Source organism: Aegilops tauschii, chromosome 7 (assembly GCF_002575655.3).
Source record: "Aegilops tauschii subsp. strangulata cultivar AL8/78 chromosome 7, Aet v6.0, whole genome shotgun sequence".
In the NCBI taxonomy this organism is placed as follows: Eukaryota; Viridiplantae; Streptophyta; class Magnoliopsida; order Poales; family Poaceae; genus Aegilops; species Aegilops tauschii.
Window position 1 is genome coordinate 153,522,113 of NC_053041.3, and position 14,965 is coordinate 153,537,077.

Genomic DNA, 14,965 nt, shown 5'->3' on the forward strand with positions numbered 1-14,965 from the left:
CTTGGGGTGGTCTCCAAACCCTCACAAACTTTTTCGGGGGTAATCACAAAGGTCGATTCCTCTCCGAAAGACTCCTACCGCCTAGGAGTCTCCGACCTCCAAGAGTAACAAGATCGATGGGGAAAAGCTCAAGACTTGCTCAAATCACGAATTCCTTGGGTGCAAAGAAGGGGAAGAGGTGGATCTATCACTTGATCGGACAACTTCTCTCCAAAGCTCTCAAATCCCTTGGGGATCTAAGATTTGGTGTGGAGGAATGAGAGAGAGAGAGAGTGAGAAGTGTTCTAGGGTTTGTTCAAAGTGAATGGTCAACCCTCTCCTGTGAAGAAGAAGGGCTATATATAGTGTGAGCACAAATATGGCCATTGTAGTGCAAGTGAACGGGCAGGCCGGACATCCGGGCTTGGGGCCCGACATCCGGCTGGCAAGCCACTTGAAGAACAAGGCAGAACAGAGCAGGAAACAGAGGGGCCGGACATCCGGGGGTCAAGCTCGGACATCCGGCACAACAGGAAAGCCCGGACATCCGGAAGATAGCCAGATATCCGGGGAGCCCACAAGCGTTTACAAAAACATATCAGTTTTACGGGCAGTAAGGGGCCGGATATCCGGGAAAGGGCCTGGACATCCGGCGAGACAGGAAGACCCGGATATCCGGCGAACACCCGGACATCCGGCGTAAAATAGACAACCTTCTGTAAAGGGGAAAGGCAAGAGCCAGATATCCGGGGCATGAGCCGGACATCCGGAGAGTGGCCCGGACATCCGGCACGAGGCCCGGACATCCGACACTCCCAGAGACAGAATGATTTAAAGATAAGGATGGATAAAAAGAACTATGGGAAGGAGTATTTTGACTAGAGCAAGTCTTTTACGGACCCAATCGATCCCCTCTTAATAGTGCGGGATCCTATACTCAAGGAAACAAAATGTAACATCATTTTAACACTTCATCCTTGAGAGAAACCACTTCGTATGCTCTTGATCCACACACAATTTGACGAACCGGGGACAAACACCTGAGATTCACTTGATAACCATTGTTAGTCCCCTACATGTAGATTGTCATTAACATCAAAACATAATGTAAGGGCATGATTGCACTTTCACTTTTACCGAGGGACACGACTATTCGAATAGATAAACTTCCCTGCAGGGGTGCACCACATAACCCAACACGCTCGATCCCATTTGGCCGGACACACTTTCCTGGGTCATGCCCGGCCTCGGAAGATCAACATGTTGGAACCCCGCCTAGGCACAACAGAGAGGTCAGCACGCCGGTCTAAATCCTATGGCGCAGGGGTCTGGGCCCATCGCCCATTGCACACCTGCACGTTGCGTGGGCGGCCGGAAGCAGACCTAGCCTAGCAGGCGTTCCAGTCCAATCCGGCGCGCGCCGCTCAGTCGTTGACGTCACGAAGGCTTCGGCTGATACCACGACGCCGAGTGCCCATAACTGTTCCCGCGTAGTTGGTTAGTGTGTATACGCCAGTGGCCAGACTCAGATCAAATACCAAGATCTCGTTAAGCGTGTTATTATGAAGTAACCGCGAACGCCGATCAGGGCCAGGCCCACCTCTCTCCTAGGTGGTCTCAACCCGCCCTGTCGCTCCGCCACAAACTAACAGTCGGGGGCTGTCGGGAACCCAGGCCCACCTCTACCGGGATGGAGCCACCTGCCACTTCAGCCCCCATCTTCGAACAATATCATAAGTAATGTAACAATATAAAGTATATAGCATATGCCCGTGATCACCTCCCGAAGTGATCATGGCCCAGTAGTATAGCATGGCAGACGGACAAGAGTGTAGGGCCACTGATGGAACACTAGCATCCTATACGAAGCATTAGGATAGCAGGTAAAATTAGGATAGCAGGTAAAATTAGGATAGCAGGTAAAGGTAACAACAGTAGTGGCAAAGACAGGCTATGAGCAGAATAGGATTAACGAAAAGCAGTAACATGCTACACTACTCTAATGCAAGCAGTATAGAGAAGAATAGGCGATATCTGGTGATCAAGGGGGGGGGGGGTTTGCCTGGAAGTTCAGCCGAGAAAGGAGGGTCGCCGGTGACATAGTCGTACACAGTGGCATCAGTGCCGGTCTCGGGGTCTACCGGAGAATAAGAGGGGGAAGAAACAGTAAATACGAAGCAAACAAAGCATCACAAAATATAACAAGGCAATACGCGGTGCCGGGGGTGATCTAACGCAGCGATAGGTAATACCGGCGAAGGGAAAAACATCCGGGAAAGTATCCCTAGTGTTTCGCGTTTTCAGACAGGTGAACCGGAGGGGGAAAGTTGTGTGTTCGCTATGCTAGGGATGTGTGGCGGACGAACGGGCTGCTTATCCGGATTCGTCTCGTCGTTCTGAGCAACTTTCATGTACAAAGTATTTTCATCCGAATTACAGATTATTTTATATTAATTTCTTAAGTTTTAGACTTTTTATTTTTTTATTAATTTCGAGAATAAAATGCAACAAATACATTTGTAACCATGGACAGCTAGACCCAGAGGCTTACAGGTGGGGCCAGGGTCTAAGTTGACCCAATCAATACTTGACTGGTCAACTTGTGAACAGTGCCAGTGGGGGCCGAGTTGTCATGGACTCTATTTTATATTAAGTCAAATTAATTTGAGATAATCAACAGGGGTGGATCACATGTTATTTTCTATTGCATTAAACTAAATTAGCACTAACTAATCTAGTCTAATTAAACAAGGGCCAGCCGTATTGGACAGTGGCCCAGCCCGCCACAAGCACACACGCATACAACACATTCAGTCATGGCCATCGCCATGTTCAGTAGCAGCAGCAGTCAACGGCAATTGAGCAGCAGCTAGTAGCAATAGTAGTGAGGAGCAACAACGGCTCGCGAGAAACGAGTAGCAGGAGTAGCGGCGCAGCAGTACGCGGCAAGCAGCAGGAGCAGCACGCAGCCGGCGGCGGCAAGCTGGAGCGGCAGCAGGTAAGAGGAGCAGCAGCAAACACACGCATGGAGCAGGGGCGGCTCGGGCGCGGCCGTGAGCGGCGTTGGCGCAGGGCAGGCAGCGGTCGCGCGCCTGGGTGCGGCTAGGAAGCCGTGCGCGGGGAGGGTGGGCCGCGGCCGCGGCGACCAACAGGCAGAGGCGGGCGGCGCGCGGACGCGAACGACAGCGGATGGCGAACAACAACGGACAACAACAGCGGCTGGAGCAACCAAAAACTAAAACGATGCTGGAGCTCAAAATGGAGCTCAAGCTAAGGGGAAAACGGCACGGTTGCTCACATCGGGGTGTTGCCGTGCTCGAAGTGACACGAGGAGGCCGGAGTCGAGGGGATCGACGGGAAGAAGCGGCAGCGTCCGACGAAGGGGATCGAGGAAGATGGCGTCGAGGCGGCTCGCCGGCTCCAATCCAGTGGCTCAGGCGATGGAGGAGATGATGGCGGTCCTCCTTGACAGCAGCTTGGGCGCCGTGGAGCTCGGTGGCCACGAGGGCGCGAGTGGACACCGGCGATGGCGCTCGGGTGAGAGGGGAGAAACGGATCCGGGGCGGGAGGGGGCGGAGATCTGGGAGGAGAGCGGGGGGCGAGTGGGAGAGGGAACCGAGGAGCCGCAGCGCTGGCTGCCTTATCCCACCGACGGGGACGGCGAGGTGGTTCGACGGGGACGCGCCCCTGTTCATGGCGCGGTCGGAGGAACAGGGCGTGTGGGAAGAAGACGACAAGGGGGAACGGGGGAGTGGGCCTGCTCGGTTGGGCCGGTTGGGCTGGCCGGCTGGGCCGTTTGGCCCAGTTGGCCAGGGGGTTCCTTTTCTTTCTCTTTCTATTTTATTTCTGTCTTTACTTTTTATTTATCTTTCTTTTACTGATTTATATTTTATCTTAGTTTTGTAAAATACAAAAATGATCCCTGAATTAGTATTACCACTAAACACACTGCCACAAAAAGTTTAACCCCCGAACAAAATAGTTTAGTATTTTATAAAATCCAAAAGCCATTTATTTAATTGTTTTACCTACTGTTTTAATTACTTAAGTGCATTTAAACCTTTTATAAAAATGTGGTTTCTCCAACATAATTACCTATGCATTATTTAGCACAACCCGAACAATTTAGTTTTAATATTTGAAAACCTTTGTTGTTAGCCTTTGTTTTAAATTTGAATTTGAATCGATTTTGAATCAACGCGAGTTTAATTACAGTAACTGAGGTGACGTGGCATCATTAGCAGAGGTTCACTGTAGTTTGATTATCCGGGCGTTACAATTCTCCTCCACTACAAGAAATCTCGTCTCGAGATTTAAGAGGGGGAGTACGGGGGAAAGTTGTGGTTACGAAATTCTAACGATTCTTCTCGATCTTGGTTGCTCTCCCCGAAGTAGTTGATCCTTTTCGTTTATGTCTTTATTTCTCTGCTTCAGGTCATCATAATGAGTTCGGCATCCTTTCTTCGGGAACTCCATCGTACTTACGAAAGAATAAAGGGTGGGCATTCCAGAAGAACAGACCTCTGCAAGGTTGACTATCTGGTCGATAACATCGGGGAAGGTGGCGGTAACTAACTCTCGAATTGAAACTTAAGAAAATATCGAGAGCAAAGTAAGGAGGTATCATGGGAAGTTTCAAGCAGGTAGGCAATCGTTTGATGCCTGATACGGGGCGTGAAAAGGGGTTCAAAGCAACGGGAATAAGTATTGTGTGTGATACCAGAATTGATGATCTCTCGAACGATGGCTCGTGAATTACATATGAAATCAAGCGCGAGGAATAACTTTGGCAACATGGGTGTACAGGAGAGTCAGGTTTCAATCCTGTGGAACTGTGGGTTTTGCGCCCACCACGTGGTTAAAAGTAGGAGGAGTGGTGACATCTTGCATGGTCATGATAGCAACGCATGTCAGAGGGTGGCCTGCCAGTTATGTCGGCAACAACGTCGGTACCAAGGGCGAGGGATGAACAGAACCATTTTCCTGCTCGTTGAACGAGGCGGAGCAATAGGCAAAGTTCTCGTCCATTGGTTGGTACCGGAATGTCATCAACAATAGTAACAGGGTCTTGCTGACAGAATTGTACACCGAGGTGTTTACATAAGCAGGAGAATATTTCTGCTCGAATCATATAGATCACAAGAAAGGTTAAACCAAACAATGGAAAGGAAAATGTGATTATCAGATTAAACAGAACAATGGAAAGGAAAAATGTGTTTAAACACATATTTTAGGGGTATATCCTTCCCAAGGACAAGCAGAGCATGATATCCGTGACAAGATATAATGTAGAAAACCCTTTAGGAAAGGGGGAGAAATTTCATGACATTACCCATACAACGGTGTTTGGATAATTTGATAAAGAAAATTTAGCATTGTGCTTCAAATGCTCTTATTGAAAATCGGATTACCACAGACATGCTTCGAGATAGCATTGACATGGTCATCAATTAAGGTTCAGAATTTGGATGCACGAAGGATCCATCAGGAACAACTTGTAGAATAAGTTTTACAATTTCCTCATGGAAGAATGGATGATAACCTTGCTGAAAGGAAGAACTATAACAATAGGTCCTCCGGTCAAGTGTGCTAGGCATGACATCACCTTACCGGGTCATATAAAGACCTATGTTATAACTCTTGAAAATATGCTCCAACCATCATAGCTGACCGAGATTCAGATCTGATCGGTGTTAGGAAACCTCAGACTCAGGATGCCTGAGAAGAAAAGGTGCCAGACAAGACAGGATGACACTGTAAGATTCTCAGGAAATGAACTATGAAGTGATTTCCGTTAACAAGAGTTCATCATTAACCCAAGGAGAGGACAAGGAGGTGGCTGATGGGCTAAGGACAATTCATCGAGATTTCCAAAAGATGGATTTCCACAATTATGTGAACAAGGAGATAACATTCGTCATATCAAATGATATAATGATGTATGCTCGAGGAAAACATACACAATCAAACATTGATTGAAAGGTGCACCCGAAATATGGGCTTTGGTAGCAAGATCAATGTTAGAAGGGTGATACGATATCCAATACACAAAGAATGTAACTAACGTTCATTAACTTACAAGCAATAGGGTTGCTAGAAGTTTTGACTTCACACATCATAGTTAAATGGCTGGTATCCCGGTTAGAAACAACACGGGGACCAAAATATGAACGGAGATGGCGAGAGTATTACTATATCAAGAATTCTTAAGAGGTGGTGAAATTCTCATGACATTCTTGACATAAAAGATGGTAATACTCCAAGGTAAAGAACAAATGCTGGATAGCAAGGATCCTAAGGTATAACACAAAACACGAACAAGTTTGTGTTGGAGGGAAGGCAGTAAAGTGGCCGATGATAACACAAATCATCGGGGGAAAGGATGGTCTTTCTCATCATGAATTCAATTGATATTCTGGAAGGACTCAGAATGCTCATGATGATCACGACACATTTGTCAAGAGATTCCATGAAGATGTAATCGATCGGCGATGACATCAAGTCAAAGGAATGATGAAGCGAAAGGTTATTGGAACCCTGGGTACGACACAAACTCGAAATCAAGTTTGCTGTTCAAGGAGAAATGATATGACGAGGAAGATCAACGTAAGATTAGATCACCGTCGAAGGTTGTGCTCCGTGATTAAGGACCAGGTAGCACAGTTAAAATCAGCACGATAATGATGTAGCCGAGTAGGCTAGGAATGACGTGATCGAGTTCAAACTCGTAAGTAATGAAGGTTACCAAGAGTTGTTGAATCGCAGTGCGAACTCGATTCAGTTGTCGGTGTCCTTGAGGGGTTCTAACAACTCAGAACCCGTTGGAAAAATGGAATCGGCAAGAATATTAGTTGACGAAGAACTCATAAGAAGTTATGTTGCTCCTGATAATCTCGAGATACCTGGGGGTAATACTCGACGACAGATCAAAGTAGAGGTTGGACTGGGGTATTGCTCCGTAGAAGACAAGTGCTTAAACTTGTCCGCGAAATGGGATCAAAGAAGAACAATCATGGTCAAAACCACGATTGCAAAGGACCAAAACAAAATACAAGATGATTTTAAAACAAGGGAACAATTATTATTACAAGAAGCTTTCATGATAAGTTCCACATCGGGTCCATGGGCATGAACACAAAGTTCAAGGTCGACTCCCACTTCTTCAATGCCTAACCTATCATTTACTTCTCGTCTTCGAAAAAGTTGTAGAGCAGAAAATTATCTGGTAAAACACCAGAATGGTATGACTTGTGTAAACTTTCAGGTGCATACGGTTTTAGGGAAGGTATAGGCTCAACCCATCGGGGCATCTTAGAAACATATACTACAAAGTTCGAAAGTAAATAACTCAAGCTCGAAAGCAGAGCATCGTTGGCCATATCAAAGAATAGGATTTAGCAATGGCATTATGTATCAGGGAAAGAACTTCTTGAGGTTTTTGTGTACAAAGGACACTGTCGGATGAAAATTCAACAAAGGATCTGACGGTCCATAACGGAGTTGATGTGAGCATTTGCACACCACCAATGGAAGAAACAATGCAAAGGTATTTAATTATAGAAACAACTGACTACATCAAAGCTCAAAGGCAAAGGAATTAAGATTTCCAAATCAAGGGATCAGAAGCAATCGTTCTAATCGAAAATGAATAAGTTCAATAGAATTAGAAGCACAACCGATCAAGGCATTGATTGGTCAAGAACCAGCTCATATCCAAATGACGTCTGAGCCGGAAGGATAATCCTAGGATTCGACTGATGATGGTGAACATTCGCAACTTATTGAATCAACGGACTCAAAATGATAATGACAAAGGATGCCAATAAGATTACTAGACTTATGGGGTTAACCATAATGCAAGCAAGTAAGAATTTCAAGAGCAATAGGCTCCTGAGGATTTTTGGAAGATTGAATGGTATTTCGAAGATTGGTGACGTACATGAATCAACTGGGGATGAGTGGATACTCGGTAAGTGCGAGAAATTATCCGTAGGGATATTCATGTGGCAAGAACTGCAAGGCAGTAGGCACAAAGTATTCTCGGAACATTAGAGAGAATTTCGGGGTATCTTGGAATAACAAGATCAACTGGGAATAAAAGTAAGAACAACAGGTGTAAGTATTTATCCATAGGGATGTTTCGATGGTATGGAATTGCAAAAGCAACAGGCTCAAAGTCTCGAGAGAACATCGGAGAGTATCTTCGAAATCCTTCGGTGGACCAAGTAATCATCTGGAGTAAGGGGCTCTCCGGGTGGAAGTAGTTACGAGAACCTAGAGTCGGCGTTAGTAAAATCATTTAACCCGAATAGAAGAGAGATCAGAGTCCCAGAGTATAGATCGAGGAATAAAAGATCCTAATACCACCCAATGGCGACGTGGGCCCGTAAGCCGCACAGCCATGTTAGTAAAAACTTTTTAAATGACTAGACTCGACTTCGGCCAAGGAGTTGGAAAGGGGGATTCCTACAGGCAGTCGGCTCTGATACCAACTTGTGACGCCCCCGATTCAATCGTACACTAATCATACACACAAACGTGTATGATCAAGATCAGGGACTCACTGGAAGATATCACAACACAACTCTAAAAATAAAATAAGTCATACAAGCATCATAATACAAGCCAGGGGCCTCGAGGGCTCGAATACAAGTGCTCGATCATACACGAGTCAGCGGAAGCAACAATATCTGAGTACAGACATAAGTTAAACAAGTTGCCATAAGATGGCTAGCACAAACTGGGATACAGATCGAAAGAGGCGCATACCTCCTGCCTGGGATCCTCCTAAACTACTCCTGGTCATCGTCAGCGGCCTGCACGTAGTAGTAGGCACCCTCGGTGCAGTAGGAGTCATCGTCGACGGTGGCGTCTGGATCCTGGGCTCTAGCATCTGGTTGCGACAACCAGGTAGAATGGAAAGGGGGAAAAGAGGGAGAAAAGCAACCGTGAGTACTCATCCAAAGTACTCGCAAGCAAGGATCTACACTACATATGCATGGGTATCTGTGTAAAGGGGAAATATCGGTGGACTAAACTGCAGAATGCCAAAATAAGATGGGGATAGCTAGTCCCGTCGAAGACTACGCTTCAGGCCACCTCCATCTTGCAGCATGTAGAAGAGAGTAGATGGTAAGTTCACCAAGTAGCATCGCATAGCATAATCCTACCTAGCGATCCTCCCCTCGTCTCCCTGTGGGAGAGCGATCACCGGGTTATATCTGGCACTTGGAAGGGTGTGTTTTATTAAGTGTTCGGTTCTAGTTGTCATAAGGTCAAGGTACAACTCCGGGTCGTCCTTTTACCGAGGGACACGGCTATCCGAATAGATAAACTTCCCTGCAGGGGTGCACCACATAACCCAACACGCTCGATCCCATTTGGCCGGACACACTTTCCTGGGTCATGCCCGGCCTCGGAAGATCAACACGTCACAGCCCCACCTAGGCACAACAGAGAGGTCAGCACGCCAGTCTAAATCCTATGGCGCAAGGGTCTGGGCCCATCGCCCATTGCACACCTGCATGTTGCGTGGGCGGCCGGAAGCAGACCTAGCCTAGCAGGCGTTCCAGTCCAATCCGGCGCACGCCGCTCAGTCGCTAACGTCACGAAGGCTTCGGCTGATACCACGACACCGAGTGCCCATAACTGTTCCCGCGTAGTTGGTTAGTGCATATAGGCCAGTGGCCAGACTCAGATCAAATACCAAGATCTCGTTAAGCATGTTATTATGAAGTAACCGCAAACGCCGACCAGGGCCAGGCCCACCACTCTCCTAGGTGGTCTCAACCCGCCCTGTCGGTCCTCCACAAAGTAACAGTCGGGGACCGTCGGGAACCCAGGCCCACCTCTACCGGGATGGAGCCACCTGCCCCTTCAGCCCCCATCTCCGAACAGTATCATAAGTAATGTAACAGTATAAAGTATATAGCATATTCCCGTGATCACCTCCTGAAGTGATCATAGCCCAGTAGTATAGCATGGCAGACGGACGAGAGTGTAGGGCCACTGATGGAACACTAGCATCCTATACTAAGCATTAGGATAGCAGGTAAAGGTAACAACAGTAGTGGCAAAGACAGGCTATGAGCAGAATAGGATTAACGGAAAGCAGTAACATGCTACACTACTCTAATGCAAGCAGTATAGAGAAGAATAGACAATATCTGGTGATCAAGGGGGGGGGGGTTTGCCTGGAAGTTCAGCCGAGAAAGGAGGGTCGCCGGTGACATAGTCGTACACAGTGGCATCAGTGCCGGTCTCGGGGTCTACCGGAGAATAAGAGGGGGAAGAAACAGTAAATACGAAGCAAACAAAGCATCACAAAATATAACAAGGCAATACGCGGTGCCGGGGGTGATCTAACGCAGCGATAGGTAATACCGGCGAAGGGGAAAACATCCGGGAAAGTATCCCTAGTGTTTCGCGTTTTCAGACAGGTGAACCGGAGGGGGAAAGTTGTGTGTTCGCTATGCTAGGGATGTGTGGCGGACGAACGGGCTGCTTATCCGGATTCGTCTCGTCGTTCTGAGCAACTTTCATGTACAAAGTATTTTCATCCGAATTACAGATTATTTTATATTAATTTCTTAAGTTTTAGACTTTTTATTTTTTATTAATTTCGAGAATAAAATGCAACAAATACATTTGTAACCATGGACAGCTAGACCCAGAGGCTTACAGGTGGGGCCAGGGTCTAAGTTGACCGAGTCAATACTTGACTGGTCAACTTGTGAACAGTGCCAGTGGGGGCCCAGTTGTCATGGACTCTATTTTATATTAAGTCAAATTAATTTGAGATAATCAACAGGGGTGGATCACGTGTTATTTTCTATTGCATTAAACTAAATTAGCACTAACTAATTTAGTCTAATTAAACAAGGGCCGACCGTATTGGACAGTGGCCCATCCGGCCACAAGCACACACGCATACAACACATTCAGTCATGGCCATCGCCATGTTCAGTAGCAGCAGCAGTCAACGGCAATTGAGCAGCAGCTAGTAGCAATAGTAGTGAGGAGCAGCAACGGCTCGCGAGAAGCGAGTAGCAGGAGTAGCGGCGCAGCAGTATGCAGCAAGCAGCAGGAGCAGCACGCAGCCGGCGGCGGCAAGCTGGAGCGGCAGCAGGTAAGAGGAGCAGCAGCAAGCAGACGCATGGAGCAGCGGCGGCTCGGGCGGGAGAATTGATTTTAACGCCCCAGCTCGCGCGCCTTTGATCTTAAGCCCCTTTGTTCGTTTGCCTTCCTCTGAACCCCCCCCCCCCCCAGTTCTGTCTACTTGTTGCTGGTACCCCCTTTGGCATTGTTAACAACTTTGTTAGTGTATAACTAACATATTGAAATAGAAATAGACAAAAGTACCCCTCTGTTTGAAAGGCACATCTCTGTACCTTGTCCGAATTTTCAAACCACAAAATATTTTGGCCAAATAAGAAATGACATGATTTTCTAAAGCTGTGTGCTATGTTTCACAAAAAAAATTGATATGATTTTGCTGTAATCAATAGCCTTCCACACAAACAGGCTGGAAATAATATAGGGTCACAATGATTCAATGATAGCATAGAGAATAATTCAGCCATGTTCTACATGACTTCATGACAGCAAAATAAGTGAGTCTTTACCTCACATATAGGACTTCATGATAGCAAAATAAGTGAGTCTTTACCTCACAGCAAAATAAATGTGAGTCTCTACCTCACATACAAAGCAAATAAAAGTGAGTTTGCACCTCACATACACAACAATAAAAGTGAGTCTCCACCCACAGCCGAGTTCATCACAACCACAAACAAGCTCACAGGTTGCTTAATTTCTTCCTCTTAGGTGTCATTTTCTTCTTCTTCTTTCCTTTTGCTGGAGGTTTTGGTGGTGGGGTAGCAGCTTGGCTCCTTGTGACAGGTCCAGGACTAGCTTGAGCTGCAGCTTGGCTTCTTGTGACAGCTCCAGGACTGCTACAAGTGGCATCATTCTTTCTCCATTTGGTGCCTCACAACCTACAACAAAAAATTGTACAGATCTGAATGTTATTACTATGACAAAAAAATGAAGCAATAAAAATATAAAGCACAAAAGGCAATTACCATCACGCAATTTTCATCCCTTCGCCAACTAGCAGTTAAAGCCCATTTGCAAGGGTCACCTATTATGGATTGACCTTTGCAAAAAGCACGAAACCTCCCTGGCTCATTTTTCTTTGTGCCATATTCAAACTCTCCATTGACAGCCCACTGTTTTAAAGCCTTTCTAAATTCAACCATGTTAGGATAAGGTGTCCCTATATCCATGGCTGGGTTTCGTTCATCCCAGGCAATAAGTGGCTCCTCTGGAGCATTATCATCAACAACAATATCTGCATCTTTGATATCATGTAAGTCAGACTCCACATCAGGAGTAGGAACGGCAATAGAACGAAGCTCAGTTCCTCTCTCATCCGGTTCTGTTTTTAAACCAAACAGAGCAAACATGGCTTTCTCGTCCGGCGGTTTTTCATCTCCATCATTTTCTGGTTCAATCACAAGACTTGACCAATCAATAATAGCACTACCATTTTCTACTTCATTGCATGAGATCGCCCCCGTGGTTAGGTTTATCACACTGGATTGGTTAGAATCATGCACAGACATTGCATCGATCCTATTCAATATAGACAGAAAAAATCAGAAAAATCACACACCAAAACTCATGCATACATCAATTAGAACAGGGGAATATGATGTTATCTTTTCAGATCCATCACACCCCTTAGTCAATCCAGCCCCTCCCACTCAAATCCCATGCCAATCACACACAAGACCTAGGTTTCCACGATTTAGAAACTATACCAGAAGAAAAGCACAAAATCTGTGAAAAATACAAGGGGGAAGAGGTTGCCTTACCTTGGGCCAGCGAAGGAAGGCGGCGGATGGGGGGAAACGCGGCGGAGCAGGGCAGCGGACGGCGGGCGCAGCGGCTCTGGCGACTGGCGGCGGGGCGGCTGGCGGCTAGGTCAAGTCGGGGAGGGGAGGGGAGATAGAATGAAAAACAGGCCAGGCCTTGGGCCTCGGTCTCGTGAGTTTGGGGAAAATTGGACGAGGGCAGTTTTGGCAATTCCAAATTTGTTAAGTCCAGATTCTTTCCTTATGCGCTAAATCCAGAGATAACAGCGCTAGAGGGGCAAGCGAGCCAAAATTACGCCGCGTCGGGGGCTTGAGAGAAAGGCAAACGAACAGGGGGGCTTAAGATCAAAGGCGCGCGAGCTGGGGGGGGGGGTTAAAATCAATTCTCCCGGCTTGGGCGTGGCCGTGAGCGGCGTTGGCGCAGGGCAGACAGCGGTCGCGCGCCTGGGTGCGGCTAGGAAGCGGTGCGCGGGGAGGGTGGGCCGCGGCCGCGGCGAGCAGCAGGCAGAGGCGGGCGGTGCGCGGACGCGAACGACAGCGGACGGCGAACAACAACGGACAACAACAGCGGCTGGAGCAACCAAAAACTAAAACGACGTTGGAGCTCAAAATCGAGCTCAAGCTAAGGGGAAAACGGCACGGTTGCTCACATCGGGGTGTTGCCGTGCTCGAAGTGACACGAGGAGGCCGGAGTCGAGGGGATTGACGGGAAGAAGCGGCAGCGTCCAACGAAGGGGATCGAGGAAGATAGCGTCGAGGCGGCTCGCCGGCTCCAATCCAGTGGCTCAGGCGATGGAGGAGATGATGGCGGTCCTCCTTGACATCAGCTTGGGCGTCGGGGAGCTCGGTGGCCACGAGGGCGCGAGTGGACACCGGCGATGGCGCTCGGGTGAGAGGGGAGAAACGGATCCGGGGCGGGAGTGGGGCGGAGATCTGGGAGAACGGGGGGCGAGTGGGAGAGGGAACCGAGGAGCCGCAGCGCTGGCTGCCTTATCCCACCGACGGGGACGGCGAGGTGGTTCGACGGGGACGCGCCCCTGTTCATGGCGCGGTCGGAGGAACAGGGTGCGTGGGAAGAAGATGACAAGGGGGAACGGGGGAGTGGGCCTGCTCGGTTGGGCTGGTTGGGCTGGCCGGCTGGGCCGTTTGGCCCAGTTGGCCAGGGGTTCCTTTTCTTTCTCTTTTTATTTTATTTCTGTCTTTACTTTTTATTTATCTTTCTTTTACTGATTTATATTTTATCTTAGTTTTGTAAAATTCAAAAATGATCCCTGAATTAGTATTACCACTAAACACACTGCCACAAAAAGTTTAACCCCCGAACAAAATAGTTTAGTATTTTATAAAATCCAAAAGCCATTTATTTAATTGTTTTACCTACTGTTTTAATTACTTAAGTGCATTTAAACCTTTTATAAAAATGTGGTTTCTTCAACTAATTACCTATGCATTATTTAGCACAACCCGAACAATTTAGTTTTAATATTTGAAAACTTTTGTTGTTAGCCTTTGTTTTAAATTTGAATTTGAATCGATTTCGAATCAACGCGAGTTTAATTACAGTAACCGAGGTGACGTGGCATCATTAGCAGAGGTTCGCTGTAGTTTGATTATCCGGGCGTTATAGTGTTTGATTCATCCCATTGATTGTTTCTTTGCTGGGTTTCTCTCCGGAGTAAGTTGCAAAAACCCCAACATGCATGCATGCACACATGTGCGTACAAGGCAGTCTAAATGGGCTCCTGGAATGGATGTGTAGACTGTAGAAGCAAATGTTATGAAGGCTTTGCAGATCGATTAATGCCCCCACTAGATTCATGTTATGCTTGTTTAAGGAGCATTTGATCTTAGTTTGAGGCTGCACGCATTCCTTCCATGGTTTATTGCTTGGTGTTTTGCTGTAGAAATCATCATGGAAGTATTTGTTGGGTTCTGAAGAGTCGCTGCAAACTCTTTTCACTGTTAAGACATTAGCAAGATTAGCAGATACGAGAATCAAGTTAATAATATCTGTATAGTACTGTGTTTGTGTATCTAATAAAGTTAGTCATAGTGGGGAGTAACTTGGTGGCACGCATATGACACTAGTCTTCATAGACTATGGATAG

The 14,965-nt window shown here is 47.1% G+C and overlaps 1 long non-coding RNA gene across 1 annotated transcript; it reads right to left on the reverse strand.

The window, feature by feature from the left end:
* Positions 1–11,510: 11,510 nt before the first annotated feature.
* LOC109763856 (uncharacterized) lies at positions 11,511–13,496 on the reverse strand. The gene is made up of 2 exons (XR_002233025.4): positions 12,858–13,496; positions 11,511–11,975 (listed from the first exon to the last, which is right to left on the reverse strand). It is a non-coding gene; the product is annotated as an uncharacterized lncRNA (long non-coding RNA).
* Positions 13,497–14,965: the final 1,469 nt, after the last annotated feature.